Source organism: Lissotriton helveticus, chromosome 3_1, assembly GCF_964261635.1.
Source record: "Lissotriton helveticus chromosome 3_1, aLisHel1.1, whole genome shotgun sequence".
NCBI classification, from domain to species: Eukaryota; Metazoa; Chordata; class Amphibia; order Caudata; family Salamandridae; genus Lissotriton; species Lissotriton helveticus.
Genome location: NC_136061.1, coordinates 1,854,243,730 through 1,854,261,942, shown reverse-complemented (window position 1 = coordinate 1,854,261,942; position 18,213 = coordinate 1,854,243,730). Strand labels below are relative to the sequence as shown.

At 47.2% G+C, this 18,213-nt stretch overlaps 1 protein-coding gene across 2 annotated transcripts in view; it reads left to right on the top strand.

Annotated features, from left to right (window-relative positions):
- The window catches only part of CD151 (CD151 molecule (Raph blood group)), a 160,019-nt gene that overhangs the window by 69,553 nt on the left and 72,253 nt on the right, over positions 1-18,213 (top strand). For both annotated transcript variants that reach the window (XM_078682794.1, XM_078682795.1), the window contains exon 2: positions 9,289-9,371. The gene's annotated coding sequence lies outside the window, so the exon portion shown is untranslated. The remainder of the gene's footprint in view (positions 1-9,288; positions 9,372-18,213) is intronic.

Genomic DNA, 18,213 nt, shown 5'->3' with positions numbered 1-18,213 from the left:
TTCTTGCAGTGGGGGCCTCAAGGCAACAAACATCGTGCCAGATGTAACACCTGCTCAGCCCCCTAGCAATCAAACTATTCCCCCACCCATTTGGAGGGCTAATTCGCACCCCATTGTCGCAAGGAACAATTTAGGGTTGAGGGAAGGCAAGCAAAGACCCCTAGTTAATCTACCACCAGATTGCGCCCCATATATAGTAGTGCTAACCAATGTCCCTGGGGTAGACTCACGGCTAAATGACGCAAGGGGTGAAACGACTGATTCCTTGAATTATAAAGTAGTAGCATGGCTGAGCAAATATTGTGGCTTCCCTGTCACATTTTGTAATGACATTATATTGACACGCAGAGTGGCCTGGATAGGCAATTCAAGAAAAACGAATAAGGGTGACTGCATCATTGTAAACTTTAGGCACCCACAGCATGTAGCCACTGTTCTGCTGATGGCGGCTTCTTTACCAACTACAGATGATTCTATATGTGCGCGCCCCCTTGGGTTTTTCTATAACCATCTTAGTAACATCTCCAAACCTCATGTTGCCCAACAAAATCCATTAACATCTCCTTTCATGCAGGGCACTGGGCCGTGTGTCCATCCTGGCTACCAAAACTCCTTGCCATCGGATTCTTACTGTTATAGTTTGTGTAGGCCAAACTTTCAAGCTGAACAAATTCTCCCACTGTGTAATCGGTTTGCGCCCTTGGCATCTTTGGAGGAAAATGACTGCCTGGTAAACAATTCAAGGATTAACTCGCAGAATTATGACCTGGAACATTGCCGGGATTAGGGGTAAGGGTGAAAACGAAATATGGATTGATTTCTTGAAATCTTTTGACATTTTTTTTATTCCAGCCACAAGTAGTGTGGCAGGCAGATCAAAAGGAGGTTTATTAAGCTTGTTCAAACTTGATCTAAAAGGAGTGTTAACCCAGCTTGACTCAGGTTGTCAAAATTGTTGAATTGAATTCCCCCGATTCATCTAATATTTTGTTTATTAATTTTTATAATGCAAATGCTAAGAAGAGTACTAGATATAATCTGGATTACCTTGATAATTTTTTGTCAGTTTATAGAACCAAAGTAAATTGTTTTGAGATAATTCTCTTAGGTGACTTTAATATTCACCCCTGTAACCAGCCCTGTGCCAACACAGTAGAAGAGGGTCCACCCTGTTCTACAGTTATGCATTTTGAACATTCAAAAAGAGGGGAGGCACTTGAGGATTTCTTGGCAGTGTGGAATCTGTACGAATCTGGATGCGGTGAGGGTGAAAATAAGGTCCCTACTTTTAAAGGACCTGGTGATGGTACAATTATTGATTTTATTTTTATGTCCTGTTATATATTAGGTAAAGTGGTAAGGTATAATACGGTGGTTTCAGTTTTTAGTGACCATAACCCAGTCCTAGTAGAGGTATTGTCCAGGGACTCTTTAACCATGAAATCAGTGATACACAAGGGAGGCCAAAATGTGATTCCTATAGACCAAGGTCGCAGGTTAAAGTGGTCGAATATTAATCCTGAAACTATTGTACAGGACGTTTTGGCTAGGGCGGAGGATGCCGTAGCTATTTGCCTAGATACCTATCTATCTATCTATACGGAATTTGTTAAGCGCACGGTCACCCAGGGGTTTCATGGCGCTGAAGAAAGCAGATGGTAAAAGGTAAGTGAGAGAGCAGATGGTGTAATGCCCTAACCGTACGCTTGTTTAAATAGCCAGGTCTTCAAGGCTCGTCTGAACTCTGTCAGCTTGGTGCAGCTCCGGATGGACAAGGGCAAGGAGTTCCAGGTCTTAGGGGCAAGATGTGCGAAGCTAGATCCGCCGAGTCGTTTCTTTTTGAAAGTCGGCACAGTGAGGAGGGACAAATGGGTGGAGCGAAGCTCACGGGTAGGTTCATATTTGTTGATAAGTTGGTTGATGAACCTGGGGCTCTTTCCATGGAGAGCCTTGAAGATTATACAGCCTGTCTTAAAAGTGATCCGATGGGTGATGGGGAGCCAATGGAGGGAGGCCAGCAAAGGTTTGGCTGACTTCCTGCGATTGCTCTTGAATATTAATCTAGCTGCTTGATTTTGAGCAATCTGCAGGCGTTTGGCGATGGTGAGGGGAAGGCCTAGGTAGGTAGAGTTGGAGAAATCTAACCGGGAAAGAACCAGTGCGATTACCACCTGGATGAGGGCAGAGTTGGTCAGCAGGTGAGCAATTTTTTTGATTTTTCTTAGCTGATAGAAACAGGAGGAGATCACGGTTCCAACCTGGGTCTTCAGTGAGAGATCGGCACTGAGAGTAACCCCAAGACTTTTGGCAGACTGGGAGGGGGATGGAGGAGCACCTAGCGAGGGTGGCCAAAAGTGGGACCCCCAACTGAGTGCACTGTTGCTAGGGAGTACTAACTCAGTTTTTCCTGGGTTCAATTTAAGGTGGTTCCGATCCATCCAGCTCTGGATGTGCAGCATGGTCTTTTGGAATTCCTCGACAGAGTCCGGAGAATTGAGGGAGAATACCAGCTGCAAATCGTCTGCATAGTTGAATATGGTGACCTTCCTATCTTTCAGGGAGTGCAGTAGGGGTTTGAGATAAAGATTAAAAAGGAGGGGGGGACAGAGAGGAACCCTGTGGGACACCGCATGTGGTAGGGAGTGTGGGGGCTATGAAATTTTCCAGCTTTACAGCCTGGGATCTATCCGCCAGGAATGACTTAATCCAAGAGAGAGCCGCGCCGCTGACGCCGGCTTGTTCGACACGGTGCAAAAGTATGGTGTGGTCCACCGTGTCGAACGCGGCCGATAGATCGAGTAGCACGAGGGCCTGATGGATTCCACTATCGGCATTGGTCCTTAGGGTGTTCTGCACGGCGAGTATCACCGCCTCGGTGGAGTGTGCCTGGCGGAATCCCGCTTTGTTGGGTTCCAAATAATCAGACATTTCGATGAAATTGGATAAGCAACTGGTTACGTGAGTTTCCAGTAGCTTAGCGCCGTAAGGGAGAAGGGAAATGGGGCGGTAATTAGAGAGGTTGGAGGGATCGGCGCCTGGTTTCTTAATAAGAGGGACCAGGATGGCCTTTTTGAAGGAGTCAGGTACTATTCCCCGTGAAAGGGAGGTGTTCAGAATAGGGAGAATGCCCTGGGGGAGTGCAGTGTAGACTTCTTTTAGGATGTACGGAGGACAGGGATCGTTGGGTGAGCCAGATTTTACTCGGTTCATTAGCTCCAGTAATTTGGGTGGTTCAATGGGGGGGATATCCTGAAGAGTGTTAGGATTTCTGCAGATATCCAAGTCGTCTATTACAGTATGGTTGATTTGAATGCTGGTTTTTATGATGTCAATTTTCTCCTTGAAGAAGTTGTTGAGCATGTTGCACATGTCCTGTGAGGCAGGTTGAGAAGGGGAGGTTCTGGTGTCATTACATAGGTCGTTGACGACTCTGAAGATTTCATGAGATTTGTTTTTGGCGTTGGAAATTTTTTCAGAGAAGAAGGAGGCTTTGGCAGATAGGATTGATACGTTGTAGTTTTTGCGAGCTGTCTTGTAAAGTGCTCTGTCAGCGGCGAGGTAGCCGTGTCTCCACTTCCTCTCCAGTTGACGGAGTTCTAATTTCTGCTTTTTTAGGTCGGCAGAAAACCATTTGTGGGCGTCCATACGGCGGGCGCGGGAGAAATTGGTAAGGGGAGCATGATCATTGCATGCAGAGAAGAGCCATTCGGTATGTGCTTTGTCCATCAGATTGATGTCTGGACCGGGGGTAGGGATGGAGTTGGTCAGGGTGAGGAGGAAATCTTGGAGATTTAAGGATCTCCATTTCCTGACTAACCCCCCCGGAGGTGCATGGTTGTTAAGGTGACCCTGGATGGTGATCGAGAATTGCAATAAGTGGTGGTCAGACCAGATGCATGGTGATGCCATAGGGCAGGAGATGGGAATATTGCGAGACCAGATGTGGTCTATGATATGTCCTTTTTCATGGGTGGGGATCAAGACATGTTGGTGGAGGTTTAAATTGGAGAGGAGTTCAAAAAGTTCTGTGGCGTGAGGCCCAGCTTCCGGGTCGTTGTACCAATAATTGAAATCTCCTATGACCATGACCTTGTCATAGACGACGACTAGACCAGCTATTTGCTCAGGCAAGGAGGTAGGGAAGGAGGGCATAGAAGTAGGTGGCCGGTATATCAGTGCTAGCACCATGGTGCCAGTCTCCGTGTCGGATTTGATAACTAAGTTATCTGTGTCTGGTAGGTCTAGGGGAGGTAAGATGGAAAACCTGAGGTCTTTATGAATGATGGCGGCGACGCCTCCTCCGACTTTTCCTGATTTTCTATTAGCAGACAGAATATAATAATCTGATGGTAAAGCCGAGAGTATATCTGGCAGGGAGTCTGTAGTGAGCCATGTCTCCATGACAAAAAGTATGTCAGGACTATCTGCAGTCAGGAGCAGGAATATATCTAGTTGGTGTTTGGCCAGGGATCTGGTGTTAAGGTAAAGGCAGCGGAGGGTCCGGGAATTAGGTTTTGGGGCAGGCTTACTGTTATTAGGTATTATTGAAGGAATAGGTGCCGATTCCTGTGAGTGATGGTGAAGGAGAATGTTACTTGCCTTAAGGCGGGCGAGAGTGGTTGGGTCCAGGGATTGAAGAGTGGGGTTGTGGAGAGAATGCAGCTCTAGGGAGGAATACCTAATAGGTTCCTCATGAAGCCTGGTCCCTGGGCCCGTCCAGGCGCGGACGGGCGCAGACGGGCTTGCCTTAAGCGCGCCTTCGGCGCGCAAACTGCGCTCCCGCTGCGCTCGTCCGCTGCGCTTCCTGCCGAGGCACATGATGAAGCAGATGGAGGGGGCGTGGCCTCACGGGGGCGTGGCCTCGAGGGGGCGTGGCCTCAAGGGGCGTGGCTAGCGAGCACGCCTGCGATGGCGGCCGCTGGATGACCACAACAAACAATAGCCGCAGCAGCGCTCAATCGGCTGCGTGATAGGAGGGCGGTGAGAGAATTAGGTAAGCTTTCCAAGGTTCTTAGGTCAACACATTAAAAAGCAAGATATACAAATTACAGTGCAACAATTAAATAGCGTACCTCCAGAACCCGGCTTTCCGCCTCAGGTCTGGGAATCTGGTTTCTAACTGCGAGTTGCGAGCGGCGCCTTATATCGAGTAGGGGGCGTGGCCTCAAGGGGGCGTGGCTAGCGAGCACGCCTGCGATGTCGGCCGCTGGATGACCACAACAAACAATAGCCGCAGCAGCGCTCAATCGGCTGCGTGATAGGAGGGCGGTGAGAGAATTAGGTAAGCTTTCCAAGGTTCTTAGGTCAACACATTAAAAAGCAAGATATACAAATTACAGTGCAACAATTTTAAAAATAGCGTACCTCCAGAACCCGGCTTTCCGCCTCAGGTCTGGGAATCTGGTTTCAAACTGCGAGTTGCGAGCGGCGCCTTATATCGAGTAGGGGGCGTGGCCTCAAGGGGGCGTGGCTAGCGAGCACGCCTGCGATGGCGGCTGCTGGATGACCACAACAAACAATAGCCGCAGCAGCGCTCAATCGGCTGCGTGATAGGAGGGCGGTGAGAGAATTAGGTAAGCTTTCCAAGGTTCTTAGGTCAACACATTAAAAAGCAAGATATACAAATTACAGTGCAACAATTTTAAAAATAGCGTACCTCCAGAACCCGGCTTTCCGCCTCAGGTCTGGGAATCTGGTATAGGGGCACTAAGTACTCAAGTAGTTGTGGCGTTTGATAACATCTGCAAACAGATCAACCAAAGTTTAACTGGGGCAAAGGGGCCCCCCAAACATCACGTAAAGAGATGGTTTGATCACTCGTGCTCAAGGGCTCACGCTGATCTACTTAGGCCCCTGAAGACTAGTCGAAAAGACCGTGCCCTAATAGCCAAGTTAAGAGTATGTTATAAAAATACCATGCAAACTAGGAAGAACGAGCTAAAAGAAAAGGCCTGGTTAAAGCTACTTGAACCAGAGACATTAAAAAATAGTAGTCAGTTCTGGGAAGTAGTAAACCAGCCTCTTTCCTCAAACGAGGAGAATCGCCCCCTTGAGTCCAATATTCCTGATGATGCATGGATTAAACACTTTGGGAATATATACTCTAAATGACACCACCCATAGAAAGGAGGGTTCCTGTGTTACCTTCGAGGTGCAAGAAGTGGAAAGGGCGATAGACCAGACCTTGATAAATAAGGCACCTGGTCCTGATGGGGTCCCTGCCGATATTTTTAAATATGCCCCAAAATTGTGGTCGAAGATCCTATGCAAGGTTTTTAATGCACTAAATCATAATAATATCCCAGCATCCTGGAAAGAATCCATCATCGTCCCAGTCTTTAAGAAGGGCAACAGGGTAGACTCATCCGTTAAAATCTTGGGACGGGTCATTTTGCACAAATTACAGGAGTGGCTTGACGACAAAGGGATACTGTCAAACGTGCAATATGGATTCAGATCCAAAAGAGGTACTTTGGATCAGTGCCTTAATTTACAACTGCTGGTGGATAAATAAACCAAGGCTAAGGATGGGTCACTATACCTGGGGTTTATGGACCTGTCCTCGGCCTTCGACCTTGTAAATCGCACAAAACTTTGGCAGATCTTAATTGCTTTAGGTCTTGATCCTGCCCTGGTAAACCTTTTAGCGGACCTACATTCTGGTCTTTTGGCTTCTGTTAGGGTGAACGCAGAGGGGTGTTGTTCTAGCCACTTTAAATCAGAAAGGGGGGTCAGGCAGGGTTGTATCATGGCCTCCCTTCTGTTTACAGTTTATATAAACGCCCTTGAACCCGTGCTTAGGGAGGTAACGCTTGACATACCGCATATAGGGGAACTTGGCATACCGGTTCTCCTGTATGCAGAGGATGCGGTCCTTCTAGCACGGACCGGGGTCGGGCTTCAACGTTTGTTGGACGCTTTGGCCTTTTTATGACATCCCTGGACCTCAAAATAAATGTAAAGAAATCTCAAATCATGATTATGGAAAGGGGTTCAAGAAAGAGAAACCTGAAAACGTTTTTCTGTTGTGAGGAGGAACTTACAAGAGTCCCTACATTCCCATACCTGGGGATTACCTTCGAGGAGAAGGGGAACTGGGGACCGCAGATTAAACCCATTATGGTTAATTGCCTTCAACTTACTTTTAAGTTAATATACCACTACAAACGTTGCACTTCACGTAGGCCTTAGTCTTGTCCATCTATTGAGGCAAATAAAGCAATATTGGCCTTTGGAGGCTAGGTACTAGCCTCCAAAGCAGGTCTTTTAATTGAACAGGCTGTCCAAACCAGTGCACTTCAAACATCTAGCCCTTCTGACAGTCAGTACCAGGCCCCGGTACACAGTGGCCCACCACTTCTCTCAGGGAGAGACTTGGTACATCCCTATGAGACAATGTGTAAGAGATTAGGGGGACCAGATGACGATTTAGGGACTACTACTTTATAACTCGCCATGGCCACTTCCCCCATCTCTAGCGGCTAAGTATGCAGTTCGAATGATGTTTGATGGGTTCAAGTATGAACCAGAGGGGGGGATGATGGAGGGGGATAATTTCACTGTATCAATGTCCTGGGACACTCTAATCACTTAGCCAGCATGAACTGCACGTAGGCCCTGCTGCTGGAGTGTTATAGGTCTCAGTTACATTGGCCAGAGCGCTGCCATTTTCCCTTAGCTTAAGCAGAAGCAGAAAGCAGGTCTGACCCTAGCTTCTCCCAGCTCCACTTGTCTGCGTGGCTCCGCACTCCTCCATTAGATTAGGCCCCCACCCTGATGTGCGCTAGGTTCACGAACGATAAAGTTCAAGTTCCGTCGTCCGTGATAAAATAATGACAAACTTCCAGTCAAAGTGGCAGGAACTCAGTCTAGACTGGCGTACGTGCCACGATTACGAGAAAGGGGCTACATATACACTTATGGGTGGGAAAGGTACCGGGCAGGGGCGTGAGTGACCCTTAAGGGTATGTGGTACGAGGTGGCGCGAGATAACGTGACCATAGGCTTCTCACACCTGTACAATATAAAAAGGAGGGCCGCAAGAATATCGGGGAACTACTCCTCGTCTGCACTTGGGTGTCGGACAGGAGTTTTTCCCAAGGGTTACTCGAGAAGCCCTTGTTACATGTACTTAGTAACGGCTGCTCTATTTTATACTCTGTTGTATGAAATGCTTTTTCCCTTTTGCATTTAAAGGTATATTTCACCACTTGAAATGTTATATTTGCTATGTTCTCTCTGACCTTGTTTTATCTTCACTGCATTAGAGGTGTTTGACTTGTAATTGCAGGATATCTCACTTATTCACAGTTGTGAGTGTCCCCCTGTTATGTGCACAACATTTTCTATGCAATCTGTCTCAGAGCTCATAAGTGTTTTTAAAGTATGCTCTCTCTCTCTCATAGCAGCTGTAAACTGTATTTTGTATTAACCGTCCATGATTGTTATTCCTTATTGCTTATTTCTAGAAGATGCGTCTTCTAATAAATCTGTAAAACTGTCAGCTTCACTCTCCATGGTTCATATATTTGCTTTTCCCTGTTTGTAGAGCAAGCGTTCCAGGACTACCCCGGTGCAAATTAAGCTGTCCCATTAGGTCCCTGGCTCTCTTTCTCACCAACTCCCCGGTGCAGGCTCAGGGCCCTGCGCCAAGCCCCCACCTTCCTGACCCCTAATAAATCTCCCAACACCCACACTCGAATGAAATAGATGTCGCCAGCAAGCCAAACCCTTTCACAGCAATGCCTGACGCATTTTAAATGTCTTCCTCAGAGGCTGTAGCGGCAAAGAACGTGTAAAATCCGGTCACACCCTCTCCAAATTATACGTAATCGCACACTCCCTTATGGGCTGCACCGATGTGACTGTGCAAAGTATTCTGGGAGATGAAGTGCCGGTACATGTAATGTTCTGTTGCAAATTCAAAGCTCTCAGATGAGCCTCAGCAGGCGGGCACGTCCTAAATCCTGTATGGATGCCCCAAACACAGGACTGGTAGATACCAATCCTTCTGGCCCCCTATGATCCCGGGGTGGTGCCACCTGGGAGCTTTGAATTTTCACTTCAAGAGGAGTGTAGTACCAGTCCCCATTTAAGATCCACAACTGGAGTTGTCTCAGTAGTATCCCTTACAGAGGGGTAGTTGCATTGGGGGGTAAGGATTCTGGTATAGTCTTTAACTGTGTGTGTGGAAGCAGCCACTTCAGCCCTTACACAAACGTTAGAACTATGAGGTGTCTGTCTGGTGGGTCAGTATGTTTATCCATGGTTCTTTCTCTTTCTTTCTAGTGTTACACCTAAGAAGCAGGAACAGGAGCGTCAGCAGGAGGTACCATTGAAGATCATCTTTGCTGCACGATACCTAGTAAAAGGTCAGTGTGTAAAGCACCTGTAACTCCTCGATCCATACACATCTCTTTTCCAAGAGCAATAAAGCTTCTTCTCTGTCCTCGGAGTAATATTTTTGTGTGTAAGGTCCCTAGCAGTATAACCCTGTTCTATGTAGAAATGTTTAGTTTGTTTACATCTTGTGTGGCTGGTGCTAGTTGTGTATGTATGTGTGTATGTGTATGTGTATGTGTATGTATATATATATATATATATATATATATATATATATATATATATATATATATATATATATATATATATATATATTATCCACACGAAAAGCACCCAAAGTTGAAGCACCAACGTGTAAAACACCTTCTTTATTGGTAGGTTAGCAGGGAAAGACAGCGTCACCTTCACAGCCTCAATAGCGACCAAACATGTTTCGAGCTTCCTAGCCCTTGTTCACTGGTGTCAGGTGAGGCACAGCTGCAACATTCTTGCACCACGTTCGTAGCGTCGAAATATAGTCCCGCTAAGTGGGCGTATGCTCTAGTAGCATTGTGGTATTAGTAGTCCACTTTGTAAAATCCCATAGTGGAATGCAGTACAGCCCCGCAATTAATTAAAATCCTATAGTAGGTTACTGTGTGAGGCAGCACTCCTGGATATATTGCGGCCCTGCCCGGGTCGCGAAGCTACCCCGCTGCGGAAGAGCAGCTCCAGCGCGCCTTGAAGGTGGCAGCGCGCATGGAACCACGTGACCGATGTTGGTGCGGTACTGAAGCAGGGATGGAGTGCTGCCTCACACAGTAACCTACTATAGGATTTTAATTAATTGCGGGGCTGTACTGCATTCCACTATGGGATTTTTTATTTTATTTGCAGAATCATGTCAAACTAGACCATAAAAAAAGCTGTGAGCTGTGGTTCTGTCATCTGAACCAAAAGATTCTTGTTTCCAATACCCTGACACTGGTATGCTGTCAACTCGCACCATTTAGAGAAATAGTCTAACATCTCTGGCCTCTTCCCCGACTCGCCAACTGTAGCAAAATTGTGTCTCAAATGCCAAGTCTATCATGCAAGAAGAAAATAGAATCCCTGCCCAAATAAAATCCTTGCTTTCAACTCACAAGAAGAATTCCAACCCGATTTACAAAAAGAATTTCAGGCTAGAAAAGTATTCTATCAGGTGGACTGCTGATGCAGATTTTTTTTTAGAGTTGGGGCAGCATTGAATTTTCCTGACCACATGAGGGAGACACAGTTCAGAGTACTATGTTGTTAAGCTTTAGAGCTTGGCGCTTGCTGACAGCAATTGTGTTACATGTGCCTTCAATGTGACTTGGAATCAAAGAGCTTGAAGCAAGACAAGACTCTACTTGGTGCCAAATTACAGTCTTCTTCATTGGGCTTCAGAGTAACCAAGCGGACCAGCTGCTATCCCCAAGCGTGCCCTTTTGCAGCACTAGCCTTATGAACTGAAAGAGCCATGTTTACTTGCTGTAGTTTCTGCACCTTGCCATTCATTTAGCCCACAGAGAAAAATAGAAGGCGATTGATGGGCAATAGATGGGCCAAGAGGACAACTCTCTCATGCCATCAGTTGTCGAGGGCAAGTGGTGCCATTGTGGGAATTGAATGCAAGATGAGCAGTCTAGTTGAGTCTAGAGTGCCGTCCTGCTGTCAAGGTCTGTGTTCAGTGAAAGGTCTGCAAAGCCATATAAGTGGGGACAGGTTGGCTGGGCTGTTGTTAAGGGCAGGTCACTGGATGCAGGCATTGTCTCTGTTCTGCCATTGCACAGACTGCTGAGTTAAAGTGCATCTGCCTTGGAGGTTTAACAGGTTGAATGTTTGGAAGAACCCTGAGAGCCCCTTATTGATTTTTTTAAAATTAAATTAGTGTTTATTGATTACTATTTTACCTTTAACATTCGTGGCCAGTTAGGCAGTAGAAGGTGTACCTATTATGCACTACAGCTTAAGCAGTATTACATTGGCCACATACGTCACATATAGGAAGCTGTTGACCGTCATATAACAATCTAGTATATCACTATTAAACATTGCGAACTTTGCAAACTTGAGTTCGAACTTGCTTGCGATCACTAAGTGCCGTGTGTTTGCTAAACAGACCTCAGTGGCAGATTACGTCGATGTATTAAGCGTGTTGTCGGGTAGTGGGCTCTGGATTCGAGTCACTGTTCTTTGTGCAATGGAAGAATTAGTCATTGTTGTAGCTATTTCGGAGAACGTTCCAAAACGCCCGGTTGCGAGGGTGAAGTGGGGGAAGATGCGAAGTGTCGAACTGTGTCAGCCCCGGTTAGTGTCCGTCTGGGGGGTGGGTAGTGGCATGCTTGAGGAGTTGAATTAAACTTTTATGGGATTGGTGCTGTGTTTGGCGTGGTGGAGTTTTGATTCTACGTATGTAGAAATACGTTTACCAGTCTGGAGAGTTAATCCGTGTGGGGTTCTTTGATGTGTCGTCTTGTAGCAGCACGAGTTCTGCTATCGGCGCCCTATTGAGATCTGCCATCCATATTTAGGTCTCCTTATTGATAAGGCTGTAGAGCTCTGCCAAGTGATTTTTCACACAACCAACAAAGTCTTCTTGCAGGCTTTTGCCTAATTTTAACCTAGAATTTAAAATACAGACCACAAAAGAACCAATACAGATGTCATCTAGTTCACGTCCACTTCTTAGTCCAGAGGTTGAAAGCCATCAACGTGTGAGCTAAATGTGGACCTATCGGAGATGTTCACCAATCAGGTGGACTTTTTTTGTGTTGAGACTTGTGATGTTGACTTGCTTTCAATGTAATGCGGCTTGAGAATGGGCTAATGCCCAGCAGCCTCGATGCCTCTTGCCTTCTGCTGTCAGGTCCCTCCCAGTCACATACTTGGGATATTTTCTTCTGAATAAAATTCCATGCATCACTTGTGTTGACTAGATTTGGGGGCAGGGTGCATGCGGGTCACGTTACTTGTGATTGGGTGGCACACGCAGCCGTGCCTGTTCATGTAGATTGAAGTTTGTTTGTGCCCAGTCCAGCCTCGTGTCTGGTTAAACACATGGGTGATTTTGACCTGGGTTTCACGTACTGCCAATGTCGGCTTGGAAGATTCCTGGCCTCAGCGTGTGGCCTGTGACCTAGTTTAACCTTTCCTTTGTATCCTGATAGAGCAATTGAAAGTTACTTGTAGGTTATAAGATAAAGCCACGCAGGTGTAGTTTGTGTCTCCGGAATGCTGAGGACTATATTTTTGATGGGTTGTTTGTTAGTTTTTTTAAAAAAAGTTAAATGCTGTTCTCATGTTGCATTGTACTGCGTTGTCTTGGCCTCTTGGCACAGTTCGAGATCTCGTAGCTGAGGGTAAGCCTCCTAATGTGGCGGTCTGGGCTCGGGACCTTTTGCCACATTCTGGGCCACCCTTAGTCCAATAATGCCATGGGATCCTAGGAGGGTTTTATCCATAGTAACCTTGTATTGCCTTGCTTCCCTTGCCCGTTCCTTCTGTGTTGACTGCTTGTATTGTGCTTGCAGTGCTCCTGGCTGTTCTCTGCAGATTGTGGTTTATGTTGCATGTTCCACAGAGGCAACATCTGTATCGATCCTCCCAGCTGCATCGATCCTCTCAGAACTGCCGGCTTCCTTGCTTTTCTGCAGTGACTCTCTCCCTGTCCATGCTGCCGTAAGTAGGTTGTGTCAACAAGCTAGTGTGCATATTTCTCCAGAGATGTGGGTAGTCGTAAAGCACACATGGGACCTTTCTTTTGTGGGTACCTGAGAAGATGTGTGGGTAGCAAAATGAACGATTTTCACAAAGTGTGGGAAATGCATTGACCAGCATAAGAGATATGACAGCAGGGGGTAATTCTAGTGAGATCAGGACAGCGCTGAAGACTTAGGGCGTCCGGGGTCTCATTACAGGTAGTCCCTATATACATAGGGTGACCAGAATTTTGAAGCCAAAAACTTGGAAATTTCACGAAAATAGAAGAAGGATTGCAGTTTTACTTCAAGCGAGCGCACAGAATGACAGCGCTCCTCAGCAGAGAATTACAGAACAGGCAGTTAGAACATAAATAAAATGCAATTTTTAAACCCAGAAGCTTGCCTGTTAATTAAAATGCTTTCTAGAAACAACTGCTAACTAACCCTGCTTTGTAAAACATAAAAATGCGCCTCCCACAGTTTACAATCGCCCCTCTCTAAAACCGGGACAGGAGTTAAATTTCCTGAAATCTGTCGGGACAGCAGGTGAAAACCGGGACTCTCCGGGCAAAACTGGGACACCTGGTCACCCTATATTCTTGTGCACACGATATCGTGTGCCCAAAGTGGGATTACAAGCAGTACTCCGAGAACTCTAACGCTACTTTTTCAATACAGAAAAAGTAAAACCTGGTGAAATTCGTGTAGGGAAGATTCCGAGTCTAATAGCTCCGAACAGGGGAAAACGTGGAATATTACGTTCTCTCCCAAACCAACCATGGAATGGGGCGGGACGGTACTAAGTAAAAACACTCTTGTTCGAGCCAGGTACCTTCATTGCCATTCCACCATACGTGCTAATACTTTGTGGTTACTATGTCTCCCGCTCAGGCCCATTGCAAGAATATAAAGTATCGGCTTAGTGACAAAAATAAATGCAGGAACCAGTTGTAAACATTGGGAAATCCCATTGGTCGAAACATGCACGACTTATTAGCTTTGCCAATGCTGGTAAGAGCAATTGGGTAAAAGGTCCGTATTTTCTGTCTAAGGCTACCTGGGCGCAGTTGCAGTCACACTAAGCTTGAAATCTTGGCCACTGTCGTTTCCTGTACCACAGGATGCATTTTATTTCTTTGAGTCCCTTCTCTTCTGTCTCATCGTGAATATTAGATTATGGGACCTGCTGGCGACGCCATCCTGTATTTTAAGAGGCGTGATGCGCGTTGTGCCCCGCCCGAATGGCAGCCCAGCCCCCGCCTCTGCAGCTGGGCTTCAGGGCGCGGCCCCGCAGACAAGCCCCGGGGCCGGAGTCCTCCCGGGGCTGGCTCAATCAGCCTTTTGTGCTCCCACACCAGCGGTGTCTGCACTTTCAGGCGCCGCACCGCAAGAATGCCTTCATTTATCTGGAGCCTCGATCACAGGTGCTTAGTTTTGGCATCGTGCCGGCCTTTCTATTGCCCTGCCCATTATTCTTTACAGTTTTCTTGTACAGTGTAAACCTTGCCGTACGTCCACAGAGCATTTCAGATATAGAATTAGTGCCCATAGAAGGTGGCGTGTGTTCTCCACACCCCTGCTATTGAAAATCAAACAAACCAACTCTAACCGTTGAAAAAGAAGACTGTGCCCATTAATTTGTTGACCTCTCCACTTGAATAGCTATATAAGGTACCACCTTTCTGACAAATGTACTTGTTGTTTTGTGGGAAGTAGTTGGAAAAGGACAGTTTAGGGTACCCATACTCAATGTGGGATGTATATCTAGTAATGCAGCTGCACTTCTGCTCTGCAGCTTAAACAGGCATTTCCACCTCACCTGAGCTTTTGTTTTTATTTGTTTCTGAGGCAGAAACGTAGGATGCAAAAGTATTTTTTTCCAAGGGTTCGCTGACGACTTTAAAGCGTTCTCGAAGCACTGTAGTAAGCCCTCAATGAAGGGGGTGTGGTGGAGGTGTTTGCTAATGGTAGTTACTCAGTCATTTTCCATGGTAACTAGTGAGTCAAATGTGTTTGAAGGGTGCTCAGACCAGCCACTCGGGGAGAAGTCAGGTGTGGCAAACACCCACCCTGGCTGCGACGGATACGGTTGCTTTCAGAAGCAGGCCTCATCTTAATCCGTCTAGGACCGTTTGTTCAATGGAATTTATAGCACATTATTTGGTTTGAACTTGTATTGAAAATAGATTCTTAACATGGGCCTTTAAAACGCAGTCCGTCTTGAAGGAGTCCCGGAGGTCTTCTAGGTTTGTTGCAGAGGGCAGTTACTCTGAAAGATGGAGAAGAGTGGTCTAGGTTTGCAGATAGCAGTAAATCCAGACGTGTTGGTGATAGGGTGGACGAGTGCTTGTGGATAGCTGTCACTCCAGAAGGTGTAGTGTTGATCGCGATTGAGTGCTTGTTGTAGAACTGTAACTGTGGAAGGTGTTATGGTGCTTGAGTGCCTATGGATAGCTGTACTGCAGAAGGTGTGATGGTGGTGAGGATTGAGCGCTTGTGGATAGCTGTCACTTCAGAAGGTGTGGTGGTGGTGATAGTGATTGAGTGCTTGTGGACAGCTGTCACTGCAGAAGGTGTGATGGTGGTGATGATTGAGTACCTGTAGATAGCGGTCATTCCGGAAGGTGTGTTGGTGATGGTGATTGAGCGCTTGTGGATAGCTGTCACTTCACAAGGTGTGGTGGTGGTGATAGTGATTGAGTGCTTGTGGACAGCTGTCACTGCAGAAGGTGTGGTGGTGGTGATGATTGAGTGCCTGTAGATAGCGGTCCTTCCGGAAGGTGTGATGGTGGTGATGATTGAGCGCTTGTGGATAGCTGTCATTGCAGAAGGTGTGATGATGATGATGGTGGTGGCGGTGGTGATTGAGTGATTGTGGATAGCTGTCTCTCCAGAAGGTGTCGTGGTGGTGTTGATTGAGTGCTTGTTGATGGCAGTTAATCAGGTGTGGTTGGCGGGAAGTCACAGTAATATGGGAGGCTGTAATATGCAGTCACTTGTGAAGGAGTGATAGAGGTGTTGCAAAAGGAGTACTACTTGTGAATAGTAGGGGAGTTGTGATAAGAAGTCACTTGTGGAGTAGTAGATGAGTTGAGATAAAGTCACTTGTGAAAGTGTGATAGAGGAGTTGTGAAAAGAAGTCACTTGTAAAGGGAAGGTGGAGTAGTTGTGACGAGATATCACTTGCCAAGGTGAGGTAGCCGGATTGTGATCATGAGTCACTTGTGAGGTAGTGGTAGAGGAGTTTTGATAAACAATCACTCAGGAATGTGTGATGCGTCGGGGGTGGGGGAGGATAGTGGGGGAGGGAGGCATGCCTGTTCAAGGGGAGTGCTTGTCAGCCCTGGGTGAGGGCTCTGTGTAGGTCTGACCTCAGCCATGAATAGCTCCGGCTGACTCACTGCTCCTTCCTTCCTTCCTTCCTGACTCATGGTGCTTTGCAGACCCCTCCTGCCTCCAAGGGACCGCTAGGCCCTGTCTGGCATGAGCAAGGGAACCATACTGCAGGAAAGCTAGTTTATAACTTAGGTGGCAGGCGGTGTTCTGCAGCCGCACCTCACCCCCTTTCCTGCCTTTCCAGTTATTTCCGCTCCCGCCTCAACTGTGTTCTCTACTTTATAGCTCACACACAAGGAGTGATGTGTTCCTGGACTGCCATGCCGCCCATAGGAGCTGCGCACAATTTGTACACTTTTGTGTCTTATTACTCGACGCCCATATTAAAACTAAAAGCGTCAGGGTAGTGGAAGTGACATCATGCACTCTTTACCCTCTCTCCCGACTCCGAACCCAATACTGTGACGTAAAAGGGGTTCATTCTTTTCCCGCCCTTCGGACCTCAGTAGCCTCCTATTTGCTGCTGGGTTTGTTGAGGTAAAAGCAGGGAGTGGAAAGTGCAGAAGCAAATATAGCTTTTAGAGCCCTGTTTACTTTCCCTTCCTGCTGATGCCTTGTGTGAACTGCGAGCCCCGGGACGCGGTGGCAGTGCGGGGGCAGTAAAGGACAAATGAGAGGCAGCAGCTGCCAATCCTAGCTCCGCCTAACTGGCATCCCTTCTCGCAGGGCTGCTAAAAATGACGCATTGCTAATAGCCAAGCTGCGCAATGCACGCGGCTCTCTGAGGAGGTGCATGTGGGTGTTTGGCGCACTCTCTGGGCTGCCGACACCCCTGCTCATATCAGAGCCCCGTCTCGCGTGCAGTTCGCTATAGCCTGCCCTTCCCACCAGGGACAGCGTTCGGTCACTGACTCCCTCAGTCTGTGCATTTAAAGTACGGCCACGAGTTGGAGATTCAGGAGTTCGTGTCTTTGATGGGCACGAGTCTGAGCGCCCAGTGCTTCTTCAGGACTTTCAGTACTTGATGGAACTGAAGTAAATGACTCCGGCCCCAGGGATGTGTTCTTGCTAGGCATCCGCCCTCAGCTGATCCAGGGCCTCTGCAGCCCTCGCACCTTTTACACCCAGTCGGTGGCGAACCCTAGATGCCTCTCTGAAGTAACACAAAGGAGGCTCTGGCGACCTAGCACTGGAGTTGTCCCAGAGGCCTAAAACTATTCTTTTAACCACAGCGCCCTTTCTACTCCCCACATCTCCCATCTGTTCTGTACAAACACCCCGCATCACTGTATATATTGTGTGTGCCTTCGATGAAACTAAACAATGGCTAGCCTTGGCTCCCAGAAAATCATGCTATAAAAGAGATGGAAGAGCAAAGGCAGTGCCGTAGGTACGGTACCGTCTCAAAGGAAACCAACAAGGCCGGAGCTGCGTCTCTGGTTGATGGGGCTTCCCCCCCATGAACTACTGGAGAAGGCACTTGGGTAGAACTTGGGCTGGTAGCCCCAGCCTCTGCTTAGACAAAGGACATTGGTTCCAACCATATTTGTCGTCTATTCTAAGCACACTCCTGGGCCCTCCTTGTCCATAGATTGCCAGGAGAAAGTGTCACTGACACTATGTTGGGGGAGATGAGACCGCGATACAGCTGCAGTGGAACTAACCTGGTCTATGCTTTCCTGCCTCTCATAGAATCTAGCAACCTGGGCTTTGGATGGTGGGTGTAAATTGGCTTTTCATGGAGTGTGGTTTTCAATTCCAACATACTAGAGGCTCTACTTGTCGTGAGAGAGTTTCACTTGACAGTTTTGAGTGCAGGTTTCCGTAC